Here is a 26,500-nt window from a genome sequence, read left to right as displayed (position 1 = left end):
GACCAGAAAAAAGACAAAATGAATCAGCCATCACCATCCAATTAAAGCATATGATAAAATACCTAAAAATTAAGTTTTCATATAAGAAATGAATAAAAAGTCTCTGATGAAAGTTTCATTTCAATGCCGCTTTGAGAAAGACTGTAATAGCAACGTTCAACAATGTTGATTTCTCAGTCGGACATCGAAATAACATACAATCAATTTTTCGTTAATATATTTTGTGTCATTAATATCCTTGATGCAGTCAATTTTTCGACTATCTTAGATTAACAAACCTAATACAACCAACAATAGTTTAACAACACGTACATGAGAAGAAAAAAGAACAAAACAACCAACTAAAACATAATAAGAGATGATGAAATCAATGACAGGAAAGAGGGAAGAAACTAACCATGTTTTGCAGATAACGGTGGAAGAGGGGAGGACGGAAATAACTATGAGGAGAACACTACTAGAAATTTGGCCTACGGCCACGCTAAAATTTTCCACAGCTCAGAAAGTGTGGCCACATATATGATTTGGCCATGGTTTTCAAATCGTAGACTTATGTTATAGAATATTGAATCCGGAGTGTGAAACTGTGGCCTTTCCTTCAATTGTCACGGTTAGACAACTGCAGATATTTTTAACCGCAAAAGGAAAACCGTGGCCTTATAATTTTGACTATAAACTGTGGCTCAAGCCCAAAAAATTTTACCCCGCCAAAATTTCCCCCTATTTTTTTTAAGTTTCCCTCTAATTATTTTCTTTTCTAATTTTTTTTATTAAAAAATGAAAAAAACATTGAAAATGTAACTAAAATAATTTTTCCTCTCCAATTCCTCACAACATTTTCCATTCTTTCTCTCCCAAAAGCTTCGTCCCTTCTCTCTCACCAAAAACCCTAGTTCATTCTCAACTTCATTCCATAATAACCATTAACCCTTGTTCAAATTCCTCACAAACTTCATCAAACGTAAATATAGTGTCATGGAGTACTTCTAAACCTAATTTTGTCCTAAAAAACCTATCACCTCTCTCACCCCAACAATATCTCTCCGCAACACACAAACCTTTAAACCCATCTCCATCAAATGCGCCGCCACAACCCAAGCCCAGCTACAAACCCAAACCCAATTTCAATCCTCAGACCGTGTCTTCAACTTTGCTGCCGCCATATGAACCGCTCTCAGCCACGTCGAGAATCTCATCACTGGTTTCACCAAGGGGTTCTGCTACAAAATGAGGTTTGTGTATGCTCATTTTCCTATCAACGCTAGCATTACCAATGATAACAAGTCCATCGAGATCCGTAACTTTCTCGGTGAGAAGAAGGTATGCAATTTCATTTAACCCTAGTTTCATTCCTGTTTGTAATTTCTTAACTCATTTTCTTGTAACCCTAGTTTAATTCCAATTTGTAATTTCTTAGCTAATCTTTTTTTGTGATATGAATTGAAATGACCTAATTTCTCAATCATGTTACCCTAGATTATGTGTGATTTAGTAGTTTGAGAATTTGTGGTAATGAGTTAAATTGTGTATTAGGTGAGGGAAGTGGATTTGCTTGATGGAGTTCAATTGTTCGATCTGAGAAGGTGAAGGATGATGTTGTTTTAGATGGAAATGACATTGAACTTTTTTCTCGATCATGTGCTCTTATTAACCAGGTACATTTTTGTGAAGTGTGAACCTTTAACCAAAACAGAACCTGATCTTCAGTATTGTTTATTATTCACTATATGCAACTAACGATACAATTTCAGATGAATTCTACACCAAAATTGATAGTCAAAGGTTTGAGAAACAACACAAATCCAAACAAATGTCAGCTCTTCATAAACTTAGTACCTCTCTCGAATAAATGATTTAGCCAATACTGCTTAATGTTATTCATTTTGGGGGTGCTTGTGCTATTATACTTACTAGCTTGTTGACATGTGCTAATACTGAGTTTACTTTTTATTTTATTTTGAAGGCTTTGTTGAAAATGGGAGTTCGTTGTGTCACTGTATCTGATATTATCAGAAGGCGTCTGATGTTAATAACATCATCTCTCATGTTTTACTTTAGTGGTTTGGTCATGTTGTGGGCTCCGAACGTTCCGGTGATTCTATTTTCAAGGCTATTGAGTGGAATTGGAATTGCATTAGCCATGACTATAACTCCTCTTTACATATCTGAGATAGCACCGCCTGATATCAGAGGCTTACTCAACACTCTCCCTCATCTTTCATGCTCTTTGGGAATGTTCTAGGCTTATCTCTTGTTTTTCACTATTTCTTTGACGAAATTGCCGAGATGGTGCGGCATGCTTGCTGTGGTTTCTATTTATTCTGTTGTTTATTTTTTTCTCGCCTTGTTTTATTTCCCCGAATCTCCTCCTTGGCTTGTGAGTAAAGGTAGATTATCTGAAGTTAAGAGAGTTCTGCAAAGAATTCGCCGCGTTGAAGATGTTTCAGGTTTCACTAAATAGGTCTCATTAATGTTTTCAATATCATAAGCTTGAAAATATAATAATAACATTAGATACTGAATTGTAGTTTGCTTTGATTTATAGGAGAATTAGCTTTGTAATCTGAGGGAATGAATCCTAGAGGTGAATCTATCATTTTAGAAGAATACATAGTTGCACCAGCAAATGAACTCATTTCAAACAAGGAAGCAGGGAAAGATTGTATAAAGCTGGAAAGATTTGTTAGACCCTGGTGTAAAGAGAGCATTATTTGTTGGAATAGGACTTCAAGCTCTTCAGCAGGTATAGTCCTAGTTAATGAATATGACAGTGTCATAACTCTTTAACCATTTAAAGTTATAATGTATATGTTGCAGATTTCTGGTATAAGTGGATTTGTATACTATGCTCCTCAAATTCTTGACCAAGCTTTTTCATTTCTAAATTATCTTTTGCTAAAGATAATTCAAGCTTTTTCGTTTCTAAATTATCTTTTGCTAAAGATATTTTTTTCGTTTCTGGTTTTGGATAATTCAAGCTTTTTCATTTCTAAATTATCTTTTGCTATAGTTATTTTCATCTAACACAAGACTTAATATATTAATTGCAAGTATATTTTATAAAAAGAATGTTTCTAATAGTTTAAAATAAGACGTTATGTACTCCTTAATATGTTAATAATTCCCTTTTCTGTTTTATGTACATTGTTAAATATTAGAGAATAATCATAGATGTATATTTTAATAATATTTTTTAATGTATTTTAGTTATTGAAAGGATATTACATATATAAAAGAAATATTGGTGAAGTGTTATATGTTCAGATTAGTGTGTAGTGTTTGTACTCAATACACAATTAGATAATACTTCATAATATTTATGTCTAGTACACATGATAACACTGACTCACAGTCTTGAAGGTCTTGCTTCCCCATGTTGCCCTAGCCGCCTTCATTGAAGCATTTGTCACCTTGACTCTGCTTGTTTTTTGTTTGTATCACATGCCCTTTTCCCACTTATATCAGCTATCACATAAACACCAAGTAAGTCTCTTTTTTTTTATAATCTTTCTTTTAAAAGAAAATGCTGATTTGCAAATCTTTCATGTTGCAGACCTTCTTGACCTTAAAACAGGTTATTTCAACTTGAGACAAATTAAAGCAGCTACTAATGACTTTGACCCTGCAAATAAGATTGGTGAAGGGGGATTTGGGTCGGTATTCAAGGTTACAGAGATGGAGACCCAGGAGATGGAGACCCAACTGACAATGCTACAAGAATCTATACATGGTTTACTGAGGTTTGAAGTTACATTACACCACTTTTAAGTAAATTTTTGGGGTTTAAGGTCTCTCTCTGTCTCTCATATTTTCTCATTCATATGGTTTACTTAAAGCTGATTTTATTGTGTATTATGAAGATGCTTTAACAAGAAGACCTGTTAAGTGGATCTTCTCCTCAGGTTCAGTTATCTCTCTCTACTCTCACTCAAATTATGAAACTATTACTGAATTAAATAAGATATTTGATAGAATTAAATCATATTTGTATATGTTATATCAAGTTGTAACTATATTTAACAAACTTCAATTGTATCTAAAATCCTCTAATTGTATGTAACATTTTGAACGTGTTGCTGTGAAATACTGACAATTTAAATGCAGGATATACAGCTCATGTGATGACATTTGAGGTTGGAGTAGTGCTTGAGGATTCCAATCGGCAGGCTCCTGTGTACTGTTTCAATCAGACTGAGAAGATTTTGGAATCGGCTGCTGTTCGTGGTGATTCTTTTGGGAGTTTGATGAGGGGCAAATTTGACGATGTTCGTGACATTTAAGGAAATGGATTAAATTGTATATGCCTTATCTATTTCTGTTTTGGGGATAGGTAAGGATTGTTTAGTGTAGTCAAATATTTATATCAATTTTCCATCATCGTCTTGTAGGGATATGGATGCATCATTGTTTTCATCCAAGCTCATATGTCAAGTTCTTTTAGTTCATCTCATCTTAAAATTTTGGGAGATGATGAACTGAATTGCTAAGTCTCATAAGGGATAAAATATAACTTATTTTGATGTAAATAGGTAATCTAGTGATTAATTATATAAGTAGTAGTAATAATTTTGTAATACCTCACAAATCCCCTTGACCCGTATAGTTTTGAGTATAAGGATGGTGTAGAGTCACGTCCATCTGATGTGAAAAAGGGCAGGCTTTGTGTGTTTTGATGCAGTAAATCAGCATCCTGAAAGTCTATGAAGTCTGTTCTGTTGTATGGAAATTAATGTGAATCTTGCCTTTTGAAAGAATGAGCATCCTCATGGAATATATGTGTCTGTCATGAAGACTGTTTTGTCCAATATAAGATTTATATTATATGCAAGTCGCTTCAATTTGATAGGTCACGAATTTCCCTTTGCTGCAGATTTGTAGTGATTTAATTTTCTTTTAATGCTACCTCAAATAGACAACTTATTTTGGTAGGATAAGATCAACTTAATGTTAATTTGTTTGTAATTAATTAAATTCTAATCAATATTATTGTTAATTATATATATATATATATATATATATATATATATATATATATATATATATATATAAAATGACATTTTTATGTATCATTAATGATACAAAAATAAACTGTGGCAAGATAAATGGTTTAGAAAGCATAGCATATAACAACAGTTTTAAATATGTGGTCATAACCAAACCGTGGCTATATCTTGAACCAAAACTGTATCGTAAATGTTAAATTGAAACCGTGGCTTTACCATATAGCCACAGTTTTGCAGTCATGGCAAATACAAACCGCGGCCTTAATCAAGCTACCTAAACCGTGGCCTAAAAAAGCCACGGTTGTCAAAAAGGCGTGGTCTATACCAAAAAACCGTGGACTTTACTTTAGGCCACGGCCGCATACTCCACGGTTGGATTTCTGTGGCCAAACCGTGGCCTCAGCGTTACGCCACGGTTATTTTGCATAAAGCCTCGGTTTTCTGGGCGTGGTAGGAGGCCTTTTTTTCTGTAGTGGAAGTAAATGGAGATGATTTAATATAGGGGATGAATAGCAGAAGAAGAATGAGAAAGGTTTGGCATGTTTCTAATGTCTTTTCAAAATTACAATGAGTAACACGTTACTTAATGTAGGGTTTAGTTAAATGGTATTTTTCAATGAAATTTCAAAACAAAATATTGATATACGTAAGTTAATGATTATTTTGTGCTGTTAGAATGAATTGTAGGCTTTAAAAAATGGTAAGTAATAATTAGCATATTGAAATGACCATTAGGGACATGAAAAATTGTTAAAATTTTTTTAGTTAGGATAATTAAATATTTTTGGTAGTATATAATTTTATTATATTAATAATAGATAATAATAGATATATAATCTCAAATATGAACTTATAAATTCAAAATATGATTTTCAAAACTTATGTTTGGTAAGACTTAAAATAGAGTTTTTAATTTTTCAGTTCACTTTAATGAAAAAAGCTCTATTTGGTAACGCTATTTTACCTTTTAGCTTGTAGCTGTTTTTTAGCTTTTTACTTTTTTTTTCAAAAGCTATTTGAAGTAGCTTTTGAGCTTTTAGCTTTTAGCTTGTGAGTTTTTTCCATTTATACCCTTATTATTTTAACAAAATATTATCATCCTTATTTATTAAAATGATCTTTTATGTCATTTTTTATCTATCAGATAATGAAACAACTAATTTACCAAACACTCATGTTAGTTTATCAACTATCAGGCATCAGTTATAAGCTACCAGCTACCAGCTATAAGTTACTAGCTATCAACTACCATTTATTTTTACCAAACAGAGCCTTAGACTCTGTTTGGTAACACCCAAAAAAGAGCTTTTAGCTTTTCAACTCATATTAATAAAAAAGCTCAGTTTGGTAACTGTCATTTAGCTTTTAGCTTGTAGCTTTTTTACTAGCTTTTAGCTTTTTTACTAGCTTTTAGCTTTTTTTTCAAAAGCTATTTAAAGTAGCTTTTGAGCTTTTAGCTTGTGACTTTTTATTTCATTTATACCCTTATTATTTTAATAAAAATACAATTTTACCCTTATATATATATATATATATATATATATATATATATATATATATATATATATATATATATATATATAGTTATAAAAGGGTAATTATATATATATATATATATATATATATATATATATATATATAAACTATATATATATATATATATATATATATATATATATATATATATATATATATATAATAGTTTTTGCGTTGTATAATTATATTCGTGTCGATTAACAAAAATATGTAATATTTAATATTTTTTTAACGACATTAAAATTACATACTTTGTAATGAATTTAGAGATAGTATTGCTAATTTCTAAATTTGTGAAACATATTATTAAGACGACGAAGATTCGTAATAATATTAGAGTTTTTCGTAAAATAGTCAATAAAATTATTTTTATTATTATTTTAGATTAATATAATTGAATTCAAAATCGTAAATGTTATTTTATATATCTCATTAAATTTATATATAAATGTTATTTTATAGGTTCATTAAGAAATTTATATATAATTGTTCGATATATATTAATTGTTTTTGCATGTGTTTGCTAATATATATATATTTTTATTTTATAAAAGTTAATTTAATTATATAATACAATAATATAATGAGACACTCAATTTCTTAATTAAGAATGTCCTTTTATGTCCTTTTATGTTAACTTACCAGCTATCAACTACTAGCTACCAGCTATCAGCTATCAACTACCAATTACCAGCTACCAGCTACAAGTCATCAGTTATTAGCTACCAGCTAGTTTTACCAAACAGAGTCTTAGTCTAAAATATATATAAAATGAAAGAGACTACTTATTTTTCTAAAACTAGTAAGAAACCCGAGCTATTGCACGGGTCCTATTTAGGTTTACATTACACGCAGGGCCGGCCCAAACAATTTGGAGGCCCCGTTCTATTTTAAAATTAGACCTTTAATAAATAAAAACACAACAAATTAAAAAAAAATCACATTTCATTTAAAATTCTAAATAAAATTAAATATATCAAAATAAAAATGATATAGATGTATTATATAAAAATTTGACTAATTGAAGTTTATATTTTTACATTTTTTACTCTTATCTTTTTTCATTTATAGAAAAATTCATACCATTTAATAAAATGAAATAATTCTTTGAAAATTTTGATAATATTAATAAGGAAGTGTTCTATTTAACCAACAATGAGAAATTACAAATTTCCAAGGTCTTATAACTATTATTTCAAATTTATTAATGCTCGATTTACAATAATAAAAATATAAATCTTTTTAAATTAACATTTTAAAAAGTTTTTTACATCTATAAAAGATACTATTGAAGAAAAAAATGGACTAATTTAATTGCAGCATTAAATTTTAAAAAAATACATATGTGCGTTTTAAATGTAACATTAAATGTTAAAAACTAGAGTAGGTGAAAAGTTGAGTAAGTTAATTGTAACATTATACAGTATGCGCGTTTCTTTAGGGTGTGTTTGGTTCAAATGAGGGGGAGGGGAGGGGAGGGGATTTAAAGGAGGGAAGGGGAGGGGAGGGGAGGTGAGGGATTTTTTTTAATCAAATAAGTGTTTGGTTCAAAATAAGAGAGGGGAGGGGAAGGGAGGGATTTTAATTAAAAATATGTTTGGTTCAAGAGGGGAGGGGAGGGGTTTTATAAATAAATTACATTTTTACCCTTAAGATCTTATATAAGTGATATAATATTCAAATATGAAAATTTCATAAATGTTATTTTGGTAATAATTTTTTTAATATTTACGGACTAAAACGTTATAATTTACCATAACGTTAATAAACTGAGTACACTTGATTCATATTATAACTCTCTGACACAAATGAAACTATATGCTAATAATAATTTTTAAATAGTGATGAATCATCTAACAAAACAAATACATAAAATAAGTTATTATTAAAACTAATAATTTAAATTTCTAATAAAATGAATAAAAAAAATAAAATAAAGTAAATGATTTAAAATTTGATATAAAGAAAATGTAATAGGATAAATAACAAAACTAGAAGAAAAAATAACATAAATAAATATTAAAAAAATTATAAAAATAATGTAATGATTATGATTTGTATTAAGTTAAAAAAAATTGAAAAAAATTTGAAGGTGGATAATAGTTATAATAAGTTGATGGAAATAATCGAGAAAACTCACATAAAAGAGAAGCATTAACACGAAAAAAATTGAAATATTAAAATTAAACTGAGGATACTTTAGTAAATATAATAATTTTTTACGTTTTAAAATTCAGATTCCCTCCCCTCCCCTCCAAATCCCCCCAATTCGGAGGAACGCAAAAAGTGAGGTTTGGAGGGATTTTGCTCCCTCCCCTCCCCTCTGTTCCCCTCCTTAAATTTGAACCAAACATATTTAATTAAAAATTTCCCCTCCCCTCCCCTCCCCTCCCCTCCATCTACTTCGAACCAAACACACCCTTAAAGACATAAAATACATAAAATGTAAAAACTCTAGAATCGAACATAGGTTCTACTATATCATCCACACTTTCCAACCACTCAGCTGACATATAACATGTTATCAAATATGGAACTAGACATATATAATACTTATTTTGTATTTATATTAAGCCTATTTAACAAATTTGAGGCCCTAAAAAATCGGAGGCCCTGTGCGGTAGCACTTCCTGCACACCCTAAGGGCCGACCCTGATTACACGTCTATCAAACTATCATTTGTCAAGTTTGAATTTATTTTTCACATAGTTACATATATAGGCTAATAATATGTATTTGCTTTTAAAGCATTGATCTGTACTTATAATAAATTGTACAACCAATTCTCTAACTTCAATTATATTAAACAACGACAAGCCAAAGATTTAAAAGATGGACATTAAAATGAACAGTCTACAGCTGGTATCTTATAGATATGTTCACATCTACCCGTGAATCCAGGCGAGGATAGTAATCCTCTCATACTTAATCTACTGATGATCATCTCGCCAAATCCTACAAGGTAGACCGTTCATGATTTAATTCAATTATAAAATATATGCTATAATTTTGAATATACTACATTTTTAAATTCTTCAGATTCAATATAGCCTTATTGTATAAATGGATATGGAGGATTATTAAAGACAAGGATGCATTGTAGAGGGTAATCAGTAATCATAGATGCGATGACTTATCAAGAGATTTGTGGTTTAAAGATGAGCATAGGGCTAATGCAAAACTGTCCTTATGGTGGAGAGATCACTAATACGGAAAATATCCGTCACAACGGTTGGAAAAGGAGTACCATCACGCGGGTCATATCGTTGTTAAGTAGGGTGTGGTTGTAAGCTTGTTGTTTCTATCATGGTCTGAAAGCCGTTATCAAAAGGCAGGACGCGCGCCAATTAGCACAACAATTATATTTATAAATCGTTGTGATACTTATACATTGGTACTGTAACACCCTAATTCCCCAACGGTAATTTAATAAAACTGGAGTAAATTATTTTCAAACAAAGTACAACATATTAGGATGCTACATTTCATCAACAATAAAATATGCGCAAACATGCATATATAGATATATAACACACTCTTTAGATGAACTAACAAACAACTTCAACTTAGTTTTCAAATTCAACTTTATTTAAAACAGCGGAAAGAAATCACGTTCATCATAAAAATATTCTCAATCGGCATCAAACAACTTTTGTTCAAAACCAAAATAGAGTTTATAATACTCTAACATAATCACCAAAATAAAATAAAAAATAATGAAGTAAACAAGCGTTCACCCCCCCCCCCCCCCCCCCCCGGTGTTACATATTAGAGCACTGACACCAAACCAAAGGAATAATAAGAGCTACTTCTTCTAAACTCTGTGTGTTTAGCTACTTCGACTTATCTACACGTTACCAATATAAAGGTAACATTCAAACAGAAGAGGTGAGATATCATAACAATATAAAATGAAGCATAATAATGAGTGGACAACAATTTAATCACACATAATTATACTTCTTATGCGTCAAACATCGAATCATACATAGTATAATGCAATGGGACTGACACCGACTCAAATGCATGTGGTACCATCAGGGCATAAGCCCTCATCATTTCGCCAATACAGGCCATCTTACGCCAATACAGGCCATCTTAAGGAACACAATTTCTGACCATGAATGCATGTGACATTGACATGAAACAACATAGAATGCAACAAAATTTTGTCTCACCAAAATCACACCAACTTCCGCAACAATGGCCTCTCCCCCACTTGTTTCAAACCAACTTCCGCAACAAACACCCAAGTACCGACAGTGATTCACTCACATGTCGCGTACCAAGGGATAATATGCCGACAGTATTCAACTGTCGTGCAACTCAACTGACTCGACAATTGGCCGGACAGACCGACCTGCTCTGATACCACTATTGTAACACCCTTCTAAAACCCCACGGAATAACAAATAAAATTCAGAGTATAACATGAAAAGGGTATTACAACTTCAAAATATTTAAAACATTAAGCCATGTCATGCCTTATGAGGAACTTCAAAACACATTATTCAGTAATCATGTTAACACAATGGAAAAATACTTCAAAACTGAATAACATAAAACATCGGTATTCAACATCAAGAATTTACCGATTTAAAAAAAACAAAACATCATTCTAACATAAGAAATAATCCCTCAAACAATACTAAAATAAACGTCCCCCAGTGTTACAAGACCAGAGCATGACCCAACACAACCGACTAAACGAAGTAACTCTACGAGTTATCCTCACCAAGCACAAGCCGCTACTCCTTAATCTGAAAAATGTCAACAGTAAGGGTGAGACATATCACAATTAAACTATATTATAAGCTCATAACGACAAAACATCATAAGCAGATTATTTGCCCAACTGCAACATATTTAGATTATTATTAGATAATCCATCAATAGTTACGAAAAAGACAATCGATTACATCACCACTACATAACACTGGAAATCTTCCAATCATGTTATAACAACACAAATATAAATGCAATGACTCTATGCATACAATTATTATTCACCCGATCATCACATGTATTTCAGATACACAACAGTTAATCAAACACACAACCATTCATATCAAACACATACGAATTATAACATTGGACAACTTCCATTCATGTTATAGTTATACACAACAACCTAATGCAATGCAACTAATGCATGTGGTACCAATCATGGGACGAACCCATCTCACCGATCCACCACCATAAAGATTCAGCTACTTCTCTCACTAATTCCACACAATGGGAATTAGCTACCGCTGTCCCACCACCATAAGGGATACATCCCACAACATGATTATGAAATACATGCATCAACCATAACATGCACATCATCAACATCCATCAACGATTCATAATCATTCATCCATAACACACAAAGCATACTCATATCACAATCATTGGATATTCACCACAACATAATACATTTAACACAGAAACATATTATCACCACAGCAATCACATAGCCTTTATCAATCACAAATGACATATTGCATACAAGACAATCAATGTCATCCTCAACAACCACCAAAAACAACATCTACATTTGATAACTTAAGCCTCATGTATACATACAATTACCAAAAACATATGCAATTAAGAATTATCTATGCGATTCTGATATTTACGCACATCACCATAATTCAACATATTGAATTATCCACCATTTGTACAATATGCATTTATCACATAATAATCACAATAATGCATAGAATTTACCATTCATCAATTCCATGTATCACAATTAGCACATAGTACATAACACCAATACATATTGTTCTTAAATAACATTATTCCATGACATACACATATACAATTACATGTCATTTTCACAACCACATAATAATTAAATAATCTAGTGCTAATCAATTTATTTTCATCAAAAAGAGCATTTTGTTAGCTTCATAACGCTTCGAACGGCACCCAAAACGGACTTACGGATCAACAGTTATGAATTTTTAAAGTTTTGAAAAAAATGCCAACACAGCACGATGTAACGGGTTACATCATTCATGTAACCGGTTACATCAGTTCCAGTAGTGAAAATACCCCATTTTTCTTCGATGTAATCGGTTACCTCAATCATGTAACCGGTTACATCACCCAAAAATCCCCAAAAGTTGCGTTTTTCATCATTTTTCACATAGGTAACCGGTTACCTCAACCATGTAACCGGTTACATCACTGAAGAAGTGTCAAAATCCGTATTTTTCTTCTGCTACGGGATTCTACCTTCAAACCCCCAAAAACCCATCTTTTACACACCAGAAAATCATTATAAGTCCTAATTCTTCAAGTTCAATACCAGCATTATATAATTACTCAAATACACACATCAATTCTATCCATTATACATAAATCATACATCATTCACGTCATCACAAACACATCCAATTTGCCCTATAGATTCCAAAACCCCAAAATCTAACACACATCCAATTGAGATACAAAACCTACATAATCAATCCTATCATCATTAAACTGATAATATAGGCTAAATGGATTAGTCACCCCTTACCTTAGCCAAGAACCTTGAATTCTTCTCTTCCTCCTCTTCTCCCCTTTCACGTTCCTTCTCTTTTCCTCTTTTGCTTCTCCTTTTTTCCTTATTTTCACAATTTCTCTATTTTATAAAAAAATAGGATAATTAGTTAGTAAGGCCTCTCCATTGGCACCTCCCCTTTTACTAACTACGTCACGGCCCAATAACAATAATTCCCATAATTCTTCCAAAAATTCAATTTTAATTACTAAATAATTAAATAATTTCCAAATAATTAATTTAACTTAATTAAATTAATTTATGAAATTGCGGGGTGTTACAACTCTCCCCCACTAAAAGAGTTTTCGTCCTCGAAAACATACTTAAAGTGAAAAGTTCTGGATAGAGTCCTTCATCTGACTCTCCAGTTCCCATGTAACATTTCCATCATTCGATCCTCAAAAATCCATCTGACATAACCAACAGGAAGCACATCTCATGCATTCAATCTCAGCTCTTACGTCGCATTTGACTACCCAAAGGTGTACTACTCGTTATACCTCCAAAAGGTTAACAACATTAGAATATTGAGGCACAACCCATACAATACGCCCAATAACTGAATAATATAATTACTCAACCATGGTATGATCACATTGATCAACACTGCAGTAATGCATTCCATACACCAACATACCAACCTTAGACATACTTTTCCATTTGAATGATGAAATAATACTTACACTTTTCACCAACTGCTTCTTTCAAGAAAACTCAATAATCGTATTCTTCATACTATTGGATTTCAATTATCTGACTCCTGTCAAGTCACACCAGTAATTATCTAACACGTTACACTCCGCTTTTGCTGCACTATTCTGATTCTTCATTACAACCATCATTACCAAATAGATTTTTGAGTTATACCCAACTCTAGCCCTCTTTACTCATTCGTTCAAAAATCATTCTTTACCATCCATGGTACTAATCCACCACTCGTCAATACCTACTCGCACTCAAAAACAAATTCCTAATTTACTTCATCTATTAAACATTTCAACCATTGGAATGAGTGCACATGAGTAGTTATAATCACACTCATCAACCTCAATATACCATTGCTTACATAATAGCTCAAACTGAATCCCACTCTTCTTTAAGAATTAATCAACTTCGTCCTTCATAGAGTATAACTCCTCATTATATCTGGAATCTACAATATCACCTTAACAACGACACAAAATTATTATAGCATCATATAGTATCAACTCATCGTCTTAAATTTGCCAAATACATACTCGTTAACTACGTACAACCACAATAACACGTTCGTCATCTCAAAAATTATTCAAAAGAGTTCTAATTCTTTGATACGACATCATTACCTCCACGAGATTCTAAATCCAACATATAAATCAAGACATATTCTCTATGTAGGCTTCCGACATATTAATTCCTCACTTCTCACGAGTAGTACTCATAACACTACTCCACATCACACTTTTGCTGCGCGAATCTGATTACTCGTCTTAAGTCATTTGCCCATCATGTTGCACTCTTCCATACTCATTTCTTTATAAGTTCACACAACATAGTGAGCGATTATTCTCACGGCTTAGTATTCATCGCTTTCTAAACCATTAAGGTAACAAAACAATTCCATCCCATCTATATGATTCCGCCTACTATCAACAAGAGATTAAGGGTGATCAAGTCCTCAATTTGTCAATAGATAGCCAACAACCATATGTAAGCATAAACCGTCGTTACTACATAATAGTGTCCTTTTCGAGTTTGCACTCAAACTCATCAACATCGTCATAGTTCAATAATTCACTTTGAGTCTTTACAACTCACACACTTCCCTCTTATTGGATCTTGTCGGTGAGACACCAACATCTAAACATTTCACACAATCCGCTTCATAGTCACTTAGCATCACACACTTGTTAAGTACTTCCAAACTTCATAATCACTAATATACTCGTACATTACTATTCATCTCGTTCCAAATCAAAATACTCATCTTAGAAAAAGACCGCGACAACATTCATAACTCGTGGTTTTACTCTAAATTCCATGACATCGGCCAAGTATCATTCCACTCGGAATCTCCACAAAGTCTTCCTCACATCAATAGGTGTCAGAAATTTTCTACAATTCTTCTTTTATACATGTCGTTGCTTTGGCATCATAAATACGACTTCAACCGTTCTAAAGTTTATTTCACCTTTACTACTCATTCACTCCTCACTAGAATCCATCGACACTCAAATCATCTTTATGACCGAACATCTCATCAACTTATTCATCAACATGTTCTACTCGGCTCTGTTTCAAACAATCGCGGTAGTAGGCATTCCTATTCAACAATCTTCACGCTTCCTTAACCAACTTTGGAATCTCTACTCAAAGGATCATCTCTATTGTATTTATAACTCTCTTATAAGGTAGAACATAATCTCTCCCCTTCGTAGGTTCAAACGACACGTTAATCCGACACTCGGAACTCAAGATATGAATTTCCCATCGTTATCCGAAATGCAACATCGACATCATACAGCGACGCTCTATACGGTATTCTCAATTCTCTTCAAATGGTATATTCAATTCTTAAAATTACTTCTCAACAACCTTCTAATTATTCCTTCAATCCGTTCAACGCTGACACTGACATCCCGTGCAGTACCAATAAAAAAGTCTAGTTCTAAGAACAAGAGTAACCGTAACTTCACCTATTTCCAACGTCATCCTGTCACAATTAATTATGTTATAGCTGCTGCAACCATTTTTATAACAAAGTTCATATAGCTTTCCGACGCTTCAAACGGAACTCAAATCGGATGTCCAAAACTCCAGTTATGAATTTTCGAAGTTCTGTAGCTATTCAGCAATTTTCCTGCGTTTTGCTTACGAAAATCTCACCCCAAAACTCATTCTCTTCAACTCGATCACATTCCAAACAACCCCTTATCATATCCCTTCACTTCCAAACATTCTTATAACTTGAGTAACACATGCCATCGCCAAAGTGCGATTTCTGAAACATTACGACAACAATCCTCTTTGCAAACTTGCAGCTGAACCTCTTCCGAGACGCAAGGCTACTCAATTGATAACTTCGCAGCCCATTAGTAGAGCTTATACATTGCAACTTCCTAATTTCTCTCTCCTACAAATAATCATCAATTACCTCTAATCATCTTCCTCCCAGATGTCCCAACTTAATTTAACATTCAAGTCCTAATTTCAAGTCACCTTCGATTCGAAAAACAACAACTCCAACAATGCTTGCACTGTTGCCAACAACAGCCTACTGAATCAATCATCTTACTGCTGAAACATAACCGAGAAGCGAAGCCTCTCCCCCCACTTGTTTCAAACCAACTTCTGCAACAAACACCCAAGTACCAACAGTGATTCACTCACATGCCGCGTACCAAAGGATAATATGCCGACAGTATTCAACTGTTGTGCAACTCAACTGACTCGACAATTGGCCAAACAGACCGACCTGCTCTGATACCACTATTGTAACACCCTTCTAAAACCCCACGGAATAACAAATAAAATTCAGAGTATAACATAAAAAGGGTATTACAACTTCAAAATATTTAAAACATTAAGCCATGTCATGCCTTATGAGGAACTTCAAAACACATTATTCAGTAAGCATGTTAACACAATGGAAAAATACTTCAAAACTGAATAACATAAAACATCGGTATTCAACATCAAGAATTTACCGATTTAAAAAAAACAAAACATCATTCTAACATAAGAAATAATCCCTCAAACAATACTAAAATAAACGTCCCCCAGTGTTACAAGACCAGAGCATGACCCGACACAACCGACTAAACGAAGTAACTCTACGAGTTATCCTCACAAAGCACAAGCCGCTACTCCTTAATCTGAAAAATGTCAACAGTAAGGGTGAGACATATCACAATTAAACTATATTATAAGCTCATAACGACAAAACATCATAAGCAGATTATTCGCCCAACTGCAACATATTTAGATTATTATTAGATTATCCATCAATAGTTACGAAAAAGACAATCGATTACATCACCACTACGTAACACTGAAAATCTTCCAATCATGTTATAACAACACAAATATAAATGCAATGACTCTATGCATACAATTATTATTCACCCGATCATCACATGTATTTTAGATACACAACAGTTAATCAAACACACAACCATTCATATCAAACACATACGGATTATAACATTGGACAACTTCCATTCATGTTATAATTATACACAACAACCTAATGCAATGCAACTAATGCATGTGGTACCAATCATGGGACGAACCCATCTCACTGATCCACCACCATAAAGATTCGGCTACTTCTCTCACTAATTCCACACAATGGGAATTAGCTACCGCTGTCCCACCACCATAAGGGATACAGCCCATAACATGATTATGAAATACATGCATCAACCATAACATGCACATCATCAACATCCACCAACGATTCATAATCATTCATCCATAACACACAAAGCATACTCATATCACAATCATTGGATATTCACCACAACATAATACATTTAACACAGAAACATATTATCACCACAACAGTCACATAGCCTTTATCAATCACAAATGACATATTGCATACAAGACAGTCAATGTCATCCTCAACAACCACCAAAAACAACATCTACATTTGATAACTTAAGCCTCATGTATACATACAATTACCAAAAACATATGCAATTAAGAATTATTTATGCGATTCTGATATTTACGCACATCACCATAATTCAACATATTGAATTATCTACCATTTGTACAATATGCATTTATCACATAATAATCATAACAATGCATAAAATTTACCATTCATCAATTTCATGTATCACAATTAGCACATAGTACACAACACCAATACATATTGTTCTTAAATAACATTATTCCATGACATACACATATACAATTACATGTCATTTTCACAACCACATAATAATTAAATCATCTAGTGCTAATAAATTTATTTTCATCAAAAAGAGCATTTTGTTAGCTTCGTAACGCTTCGAACGGCACCCAAAACGGACTTACGGATCAACAGATATGAATTTTTAAAGTTTTGAAAAAAATGCCAACACAGTGATGTAATGGGTTACATCATTCATGTAACCGGTTACATCAGTTCCAGTAGTGAAAATACCCCATTTTTCTTCGATGTAATCGGTTACCTCAACCATGTAACCGGTTACATCACCCAAAAATCCCCAAAAGTTGCGTTTTTCATCATTTTTCACATAGGTAACCGGTTACCTCAACCATGTAACCAGTTACATCACTGAAGAAGTATCAAAATCTGTATTTTTCTTCTGCTACGGGATTCTACCTTCAAACCCCCAAAAACCCATCTTTTACACACCAGAAAATCATTATAAGTCCTAATTCTTCAAGTTCAATACCAGCATTATATAATTACTCAAATACACACATCAATTCTATCCATTGTACATAAATCTTACATCATTCACGTCATCACAAACACATCCAATTTGCCCTATAGATTCCAAAACCCCAAAATCTAACACACATCCAATTGAGATACAAAACCTACATAATCAATCCTATCATCATTAAACTGATAATATAGGCTAAATGGATTAGTCACCCCTTACCTTAGCCAAGAACCTTGAATTCTTCTCTTCCTCCTCTTCTCCCCTTTCACGTTCCTTCTCTTTTCCTCTTTTGCTTCTCCTTTTTTCCTTATTTTCACAATTTCTCTATTTTATAAAAAAATAGGATAATTAGTTAGTAAGGTCTCTCCATTGGCACCTCCCCTTTTACTAACTACGTCACGGCCCAATAACAATAATTCTCATAATTCTTCCAAAAATTCAATTTTAATTACTAAATAATTAAATAATTTCCAAATAATTAATTTAACTTAATTAAATTAATTTATGAAATTACGGGGTGTTACAAAAGACACACAAACAAGCATAAGTTATATCAAATAATTGTTTACTGGTTTCCAATATACTTTTAGAAGATAGAAAATAATTTTAGCTTCGTATTGATCCAAATGGCGCGTCAAACAGACACCCGAGTCAAAAATTATAAATTTTACAAGTTTTAAAAATTTCCCTGTCAGTTGTTGTCGTACCCGGTTATAGCAAAACTGCCTAAAAACATGTAACCAGTTACACATCATATTTTCGCCCCTAGACCCCAAAAATCCACTGTGTAATGGGTTACAACAAAACTGCCTAAAAATTGGTAACCAGTTACACCTGTTGCAGAGGCCAAAAACCTGCAACATTTTGCATACGATTTCTAATTTTTCAAAACCCCAAAAACACCAATTTCATAGACAAACCAATAGCTTTTATTTGATAAATCATGCACAACATCATATTATGGTTTATTGGTCTAACTCCTTAGATACATTATTGTGTTCAATTATAGTTAAGTTTCTTGTAGTTAATGAAACTTAACTATAATCGAAGACAACAGTGCATCTGAGGATCTAGGTCATTATACCATAATCTATATGTAAAAGAACATCAAATGAACGATGAGACGCATGCAATCCGAAAACAAAGATTTCTTTAAGTTGGTTTTCAAATACAATTTAATTTTCAGATTATAGTATATATGTCAATTTAAATGAATGTATTTTAAGTGAGGTGTATGAAAAACAAGCAATCTACATAGAATATAATAAACTCAAACAACATCATACAACAGAACCAGATATTATAAATTTGTGAGCAATGAAAAAGATATATTATAAATTTACAGGACACACCTTTTATTGAAACTAATTGTGGAATAGGATCAATTCTAAAGTTCATCTAGTTTGTGAAGCAATGAAGAAGAAATATAAGGAGGAAGAAGCTTACACAACAGCTTTATACTTCTTATATTTCTTCTCATTGTATCTCAAACTAGATGAAGTTTGTTGCCGCTGTTCTTTCTTCATTAATTAAAATGTGTTGTTCTTGTTGAGTCCTACAATAACCATGAAAAACATCTTGTTTGTGAAGCTATGAAAAAAATACAAGGTGGATGAATGTTCCATCATAGCTTCATGCTTCTTGTACTTTTTTTCATAGCTACACAAACAATATGTACCATAGCCAAAGTATGGTCTTTGTTAAGGTAGTGACGACGAATCTGAAAAAAATGAGAACACTTAATCAACAAAAACAACATGCATTGCAAATGCTGAAGCAGAAGTCCAAAATCAGCTGGATCAGATTGGGGGACAATAATAACTCTTTTTTTCATGCCTCCCTTAAGTGTAAGCAGAATCAAAAGGCTATCCTCCTCCTAAAGAATAGCAAGGGTGAAAGCATCTACCAGCAGGAAGATATTGAAGCAGAAGTGCTTGACTTTTATGAGAAACTAGTTGGTACTGCAGCTGTTGGAATCAATAAGATTGATATTGAAGTCATGAGAGAGGGCCCTCAGATAAGCCAGAGCCAGGGAGATTTCCTAATTGCTACTGTGACAGAAGGTGAGGTTAGGAAAGCCCTCAAAGGCATTAGTGACATAACTGCCCCAGGTATTGACGGATATGGTTCCAAATTCTTCAAGGCCTCATGGACCATTATTGGGAAAGATGTTATGGAAGCTATCCAGGAGTTTTTTGTCAAAGGGAGACTCTACAAAGCTGTTAACAACACTTTGGTCACCCTTATACCTAAAACTACTGCAGCCACCATGGTGAAGGACTATAGGCCAATATCATGTTGTACAACCCTTTACAAAATCATCTCAAGAGTCCTAGCTGCCAGACTAGGCAAAGTTCTTGGTAGTATAGTGCATGTCAGCCAAGCTGCATTTGTGCCTGGTCAACACATACAAGACCACATCCTCCTTGCTTATGACCTCCTTAAAGGTTACAGCACTAGTCATGGTGCCCCCAAGTGCATGCTCCAAATGGACCTCTAGAAGGCATACGACACTGTGGAATGAGGAGCAGTGGAAGATATTCTCAGAGAACTTAGCTTCCCTCCTTTGTTTGTTAAATGGATTATGTTGACTATTACATCTGTTTCCCACAGGTACAATGTGAACAACAATGTGACCATAATTTTGAAAGCCAAGAGAGGACTAAGACAAGGGGATCCCTTGTCCCCCCTCTTGTTTGTTATTGTCATGGAGTACCTGCATCGAGTTCTTCACCCTCTGACTAAAAATCCTAATTTCAAAATTCACTCTAAATGTGGCAAATTAGGCATTATTGAAGTTAGCTTTGCAGACGATCTCCTTCTGTTTTCCAGAGGTGATGCTACCTCAATTGATCTACTCATGAGAGCTTTTGGTAAATTCTCTAGGTCCACTGGTCTTTATGTCAACCCAGCCAAGTGTAATGCCTATTATGGAAATGTTGATGCACACACGCCGCTTCAAATTCAAAACATCACCACATGTGAAGAAGGCTGCCTTCCCTTTCGCTACTTAGGGATCCCCCTCACAAGAAAACGGCTATCTAATCACCATTGCCTTATCTTGGTTGAGAAACTGGTCAGCAGGATAAAGCATTGGAGCTCTAGGCTCTTAAGTTTTTCAGGGCGACACCAACTCATCAATAGTGTCTTATTTGCTATCACGAATTTCTGGATGCAGAGTCTGTTGATCCCCAAAAAGGTTCTGAAGAAGGTTGAGGCAATATGCATATCCTTATTATGGTCTAGGAAGGAAATTATTACCAGAAAATCACCGGTTGCCTGGGAGAAAGTGTGCACACCCAAGTATCATGGAGGGCTTAATATCATTAACCTAAAGATTTGGAATAAAGTTACCATGTGTAAGCTTTTGTGGAATCTTTGTAGGAAGAGTGACAGCCTTTGGATTATATGGGTGCATAGCTACTATGCTAAGGGTATTGATATCATGGAGGTCCCAATCAAACAGAGCTGCTCGTGGACATTGAAAGCTGTCCTTAGTTGCAGAGATGATATAAAGGATTCACAGGTCTGGGATAATATGTTGCGGGATGTCAAATATAAGTCGAGGGCTATGTATGGAGAACTCAACGATAGTAGCCAACAAGTGGTTGCATGGCGAAAAGTGTTGTTTCTTAAAATGGCTAGACCGAGAGCGATGCATATTTTGTGGAGAGCCTGCCACAATAGTCTTGCAACAAAGGAAAGACTGTCCAGATTTGGAATGCTTGCCAATATGGAATTCTGTTTTTGTGGTGCTATTGAGACTTTGCAGCATTTGCTCTTTGAGTGTAATACTACGAAACTGACTTGGCATGAAGTCTTAAAGTGGTTGCAGATCTGCCATACTCCTCTGGGCTGGAAGGATGAATTGGCATGGATACTTGAACAATGTAATAGGAAAGGATGGAGATATACCATACTTAAATGTGCTTTCACAGAAGCAATTTATGAAATTTGGTGCCATAGAAATAGAGTATGCTTTGAGAACATGGGTAGTCACAATAGTGAGAATATAGTTCTTAAAATCGTGGACACTGTTATTTACAGATGTTGGACTAAGGTGCAACTTAGACAACATGTAGGGAAACTTATGCTACCGTAGGGAGTTACCTTAGGACATGAGTTATTCTTTCAGGTTCCTGTGAATGCTGGATCATTAGATCGCCTGCTTGTAATGGTTTTTTGAATCCTCAATAAAGTAATTTTTGATTAAAAAAAAACAACATGCATCTAATGAGATAATGGGGAACTATCTAACAATAAAATGTAAGAATAAGAATACCTTAACGTATGAAGTAGAAGATTCACGGGTAATGACGAAGAAGAAGAGAAAAAATGGGTGTTAGGGTTCAACTATGAAGGAAACGACGCTACTATCAATAAGTGAGAGTTAATTCACTTATATATGGATAAATTATTTCACAACAGTTATCTACCAACCATATTGGTAAGTATTTATTTATTATAAATATATCACAACGGTGGATCGTACCAACCGTAGTCATTTCCCTTTAAGTTTTCATATAAAAAATAAAAGACGCGCCTTAACATTATATTTCTTAAAAATTGTAGATTTGATCTGGGTAAAGTGAAAAAAATTTGGGAAGGATTATTTACATGATCAAATGTTGGTGCATTTGGAATAAAAGAAATTAAGTGTTATTTAAAGAGTACATATGTTGGAGATATTGAATTCAATATCAAGCTCGTTTCTTGGTTATGGTTATCTCTTGTTAAAAAGCCATAATGAACAAAACGAGAGAGACGATTAGGGATTAGGGTTTTAGACGAAAGGGAAAGGGGAAATAATGAAATGAGAGAGACGCAGAGTTTTTGGGGTTTTTGTTTTAAAAAAGGATTTTAATAAAAAATAAGGAATAAATTGATTACGTGTCGTGTGTAACACGGTGAACTGACTTTTATTTTTTAAGCAAGCAATGTTGCGGTGAGCAAGAGTCGCCACCGACTTTTATTTTATCCAATTAGGAAAGGTATAAAAGAATAGGAAAGACCTCATTTGAAAAGAGATTGAGTTCGGGGGGTAGGTTATGAAAAGGGAAGGTGTTAGCATCCTTTTCATCCGTAGTTATCTACGGGCTCTTAGTTGCTTAGCTCACTTTGTTTGTTTGAAATGTTTGAAAAAAAGTGTCGTGTGTGTTTAGAAAAACAATTTGATTTTGAGAATGTCTAAAAAAGACAATGTTAGAAAACCTGGTGTGAAAAGCATTTGATTTGGTTTGTTGTGAGCAAGCACTTAAGAGTTCCTACCCTAAATTTGTAAGGTCTTTCCTATTCTAAAGACTTTCCTTGAGCGATAGTACTATCCATACCATTTGAGGGTAGGTAGTCCTATACATTGGATGTGTGGGTCATCGAAGGGTCATCGAGTCGTCATAGGGACTATCCATACCATAAAGAGGGTAGGAAGTTCTATGAGATATGAATAGTCATAAAGGCAACCAGTAGAGATACCTTAGCAATCCGAAGGGACTATCATCATTTATCGAAGGCAACTCGAGGGACGAGATCATTTCATCGTAGGCAACTCGAAGGGACTATGATCTTTATTCCGAAGGGTCAATGATGATTTTGAATCGTAGGCAGCATGTGCTAAGGTATCCCTACGCTTCGAGGGACTTGACTATTATTTTCCGAAAGGCAACTGAGAGGGGAAACCCTAGAGGTGAGTGTGTGTAACAATCACGTGTGTTGTGTTCAGATATTTAATCTTGATGTTAGTGATCTAACGGTTGATTTTAATCTTATCATACAATCCTATTAGCCATACATCTAAGCAGCTAATATCAGCACAAAAGCAAAGGTGCGGAAAATAACACTAAGCTATTACAAAAATTCCCGTGCGACCTATACATCGATTTCTAATATTTAAATATACATGAAATGATTTAAACAAATAATATTAAACAAGTATGCGACATTCATGGGATTTTGAGATGAGAAGAGAATCGAGAAAGTTAGCGGAAAATGTTTGGTTTTGGTATTTTGTTTAGTGAAAAATTAGTCTTAATTAAAGTTACTTCTAAATTACCCTAAATTAGTTATATACAAAGTCTATTTAATTAAATCCTAAAATAAATATTAAGTTATTTACTAAATTCATTATACCCTAATTCTATTAATTAAATCCTAAATTAAATTAAATCCTAAATTAAATTAATATTGAAATTAATTAAATAAAACTAAAGTTAATAAAAACTAAATTACTAAACTAAAGGCTAATTGGTTTTTTTTTTGGTTAGTTAGTGGTTAATAAAATAAATAAACTGAACTAAAAAAAGGTAAATGGGGCGCTGGAATCCAGTGTGGGAGCCTCTTGAAGATTCACTATGAGGCAGCACGCATTTGGCCTTCGGATCTGATGACAGTGGCGATCAACGGCGTGATTTGAGGCTGCGTGATGCTCTATCGCAGGTTAATAGCACTAGATCTGCAAGCAAGGTTTATCAAAGAAAAATCAAGAAAAATTTATGCAAGAGGCAGGGATCGAACCCCTGCCCTTGCGCGTTAAAGCTTTAACGCACACTTCTCTTCCACCAGGCCAGTTGTAGTTTCACTGCTTATGCAATTGACCCAATTCAATATAATAACAAACTGGAAAAATCTATTTTTTTAAAAAAAAACATTGCACGAACTTCTTCTTCTTCCTCGTGGATTCTCCAATCCTGCATATTTCACACTCAAAAAACACAACAAATAAATGGCAAATAATCATATGATTCAATTAGAAATCGAGTTCTGAACATGATGGTGCCATTAGTTTGGTCCATTTTTGTCTATTTCAGAAGGCCCTAATTCAAAGCTTGAAAACCTAGCAATGGTGGATCATTGTACCTGCGGCTAAGATCAAATTAAACTGTCCAGAATCCTTTTAAACATCATCACAGACATGAATATGTATTCAAACCTTATTTATAATGCATAAAAGAATGAAATTGATTTCAAAATTAGAAGTCCAAACCGTGAGTTGGTAGTGGTGTTTCGTGATGTTTTGAATGATAGGGATGGTTCAGAACGCTTCAGAGGACACAGGGGAATAGTTTTTTATGCTTGGAACAACTTGAATCCGATCAAAACTTGGTCTACACTTCCACTATGGTTCACGATTTTTTTAGATTTCTCTTTGGTTCTTCTGCGGCTCTCCCCTTGTCTTTTGGCTCAAGGTCTCCATTTATATTGAAAAAATTCAATTATGAAGATCTTTGACTGATACAAATAGGAAAGGCTTGATATTGATAGTAGAAATTGATTGTATGAACTTGGACAATCTCTACGGTCTTATGCAAACAATTCAAAACCTTTCCCTTTTTGATGTTGATTTGGTTCTCAATTTGTATTTCATGAAATAAATGCTGGAATAATTGTGAGGTGTAAACATTCCGATCTTGGTTTGATTCACACGGTTTCTTTATATGTTATGGACTTGTCATGTTTGGATGATCATTGAATTTGGATGGATTTGGTCCCTCTTTTGTCTTGCTCTGATTCCGGTGCTTTTGTGGTAAATCTCTTTTTGCAGTTTTTGGACATTTTCCTTATGATAATAAAAGTGACATACAGCTAGCTAGTAATGAACCTGAAAAACTTACCTATTACAGGATTAATTCCAAACTAAGAAACAAAAAGTGACGAAAATCTACTTGAAATAAAAATTAACTAAAGATTTTAGTAATTATAAAATTAAAACTATACTAAACCTATACTTAAAACAAAAGAGTTTATCTAGTTTTTTTTTTTTTATTATTTATTTTTAATAACAATAATAATAACATTCTAATCCTAATAATAAATATTAATAAAACCAAAACTAGTTCTAATTTATAAAAATCTGAAAAAAAATTGTAAACTAATTATATAATGTTAAAATATGTAAGGAGGTGAGATTCGAACCCGGGACCTCTCGCTCTTGTGCATTTTCACCTTAAATACTTACCAACTGTGCTATGTCATTTATACGAAATAAAATAACATTTGCAAATATATGAAGGCAAATTTTGGGGTGCAACATCGTGCATATATAGGGA

At 33.4% G+C, this 26,500-nt stretch overlaps 1 long non-coding RNA gene across 10 annotated transcripts; it reads left to right on the top strand.

Annotated features, from left to right (window-relative positions):
- Positions 1–834: 834 nt before the first annotated feature.
- Positions 835–4,574, top strand: LOC131630017 (uncharacterized). Of its 10 annotated transcripts, XR_009292193.1 has the most exons (9): positions 835–1,320; positions 1,534–1,655; positions 1,752–1,812; positions 1,964–2,447; positions 2,546–2,743; positions 3,353–3,483; positions 3,554–3,740; positions 3,861–3,902; positions 4,105–4,574. It is a non-coding gene; the product is annotated as an uncharacterized LOC131630017 (long non-coding RNA). The 10 variants fall into 10 exon arrangements; XR_009292191.1 differs by lacking the exon at positions 1,752–1,812; XR_009292189.1 differs by having other exon boundaries at positions 1,534–1,812.
- The last annotated feature ends 21,926 nt before the right edge of the window (positions 4,575–26,500 follow it).

This window comes from Vicia villosa, unplaced genomic scaffold (assembly GCF_029867415.1).
Source record: "Vicia villosa cultivar HV-30 ecotype Madison, WI unplaced genomic scaffold, Vvil1.0 ctg.000637F_1_1, whole genome shotgun sequence".
NCBI classification, from domain to species: Eukaryota; Viridiplantae; Streptophyta; class Magnoliopsida; order Fabales; family Fabaceae; genus Vicia; species Vicia villosa.
Note: the sequence above shows the minus strand (reverse complement) of the source record. Positions and strands in the feature narration are given on the sequence as shown.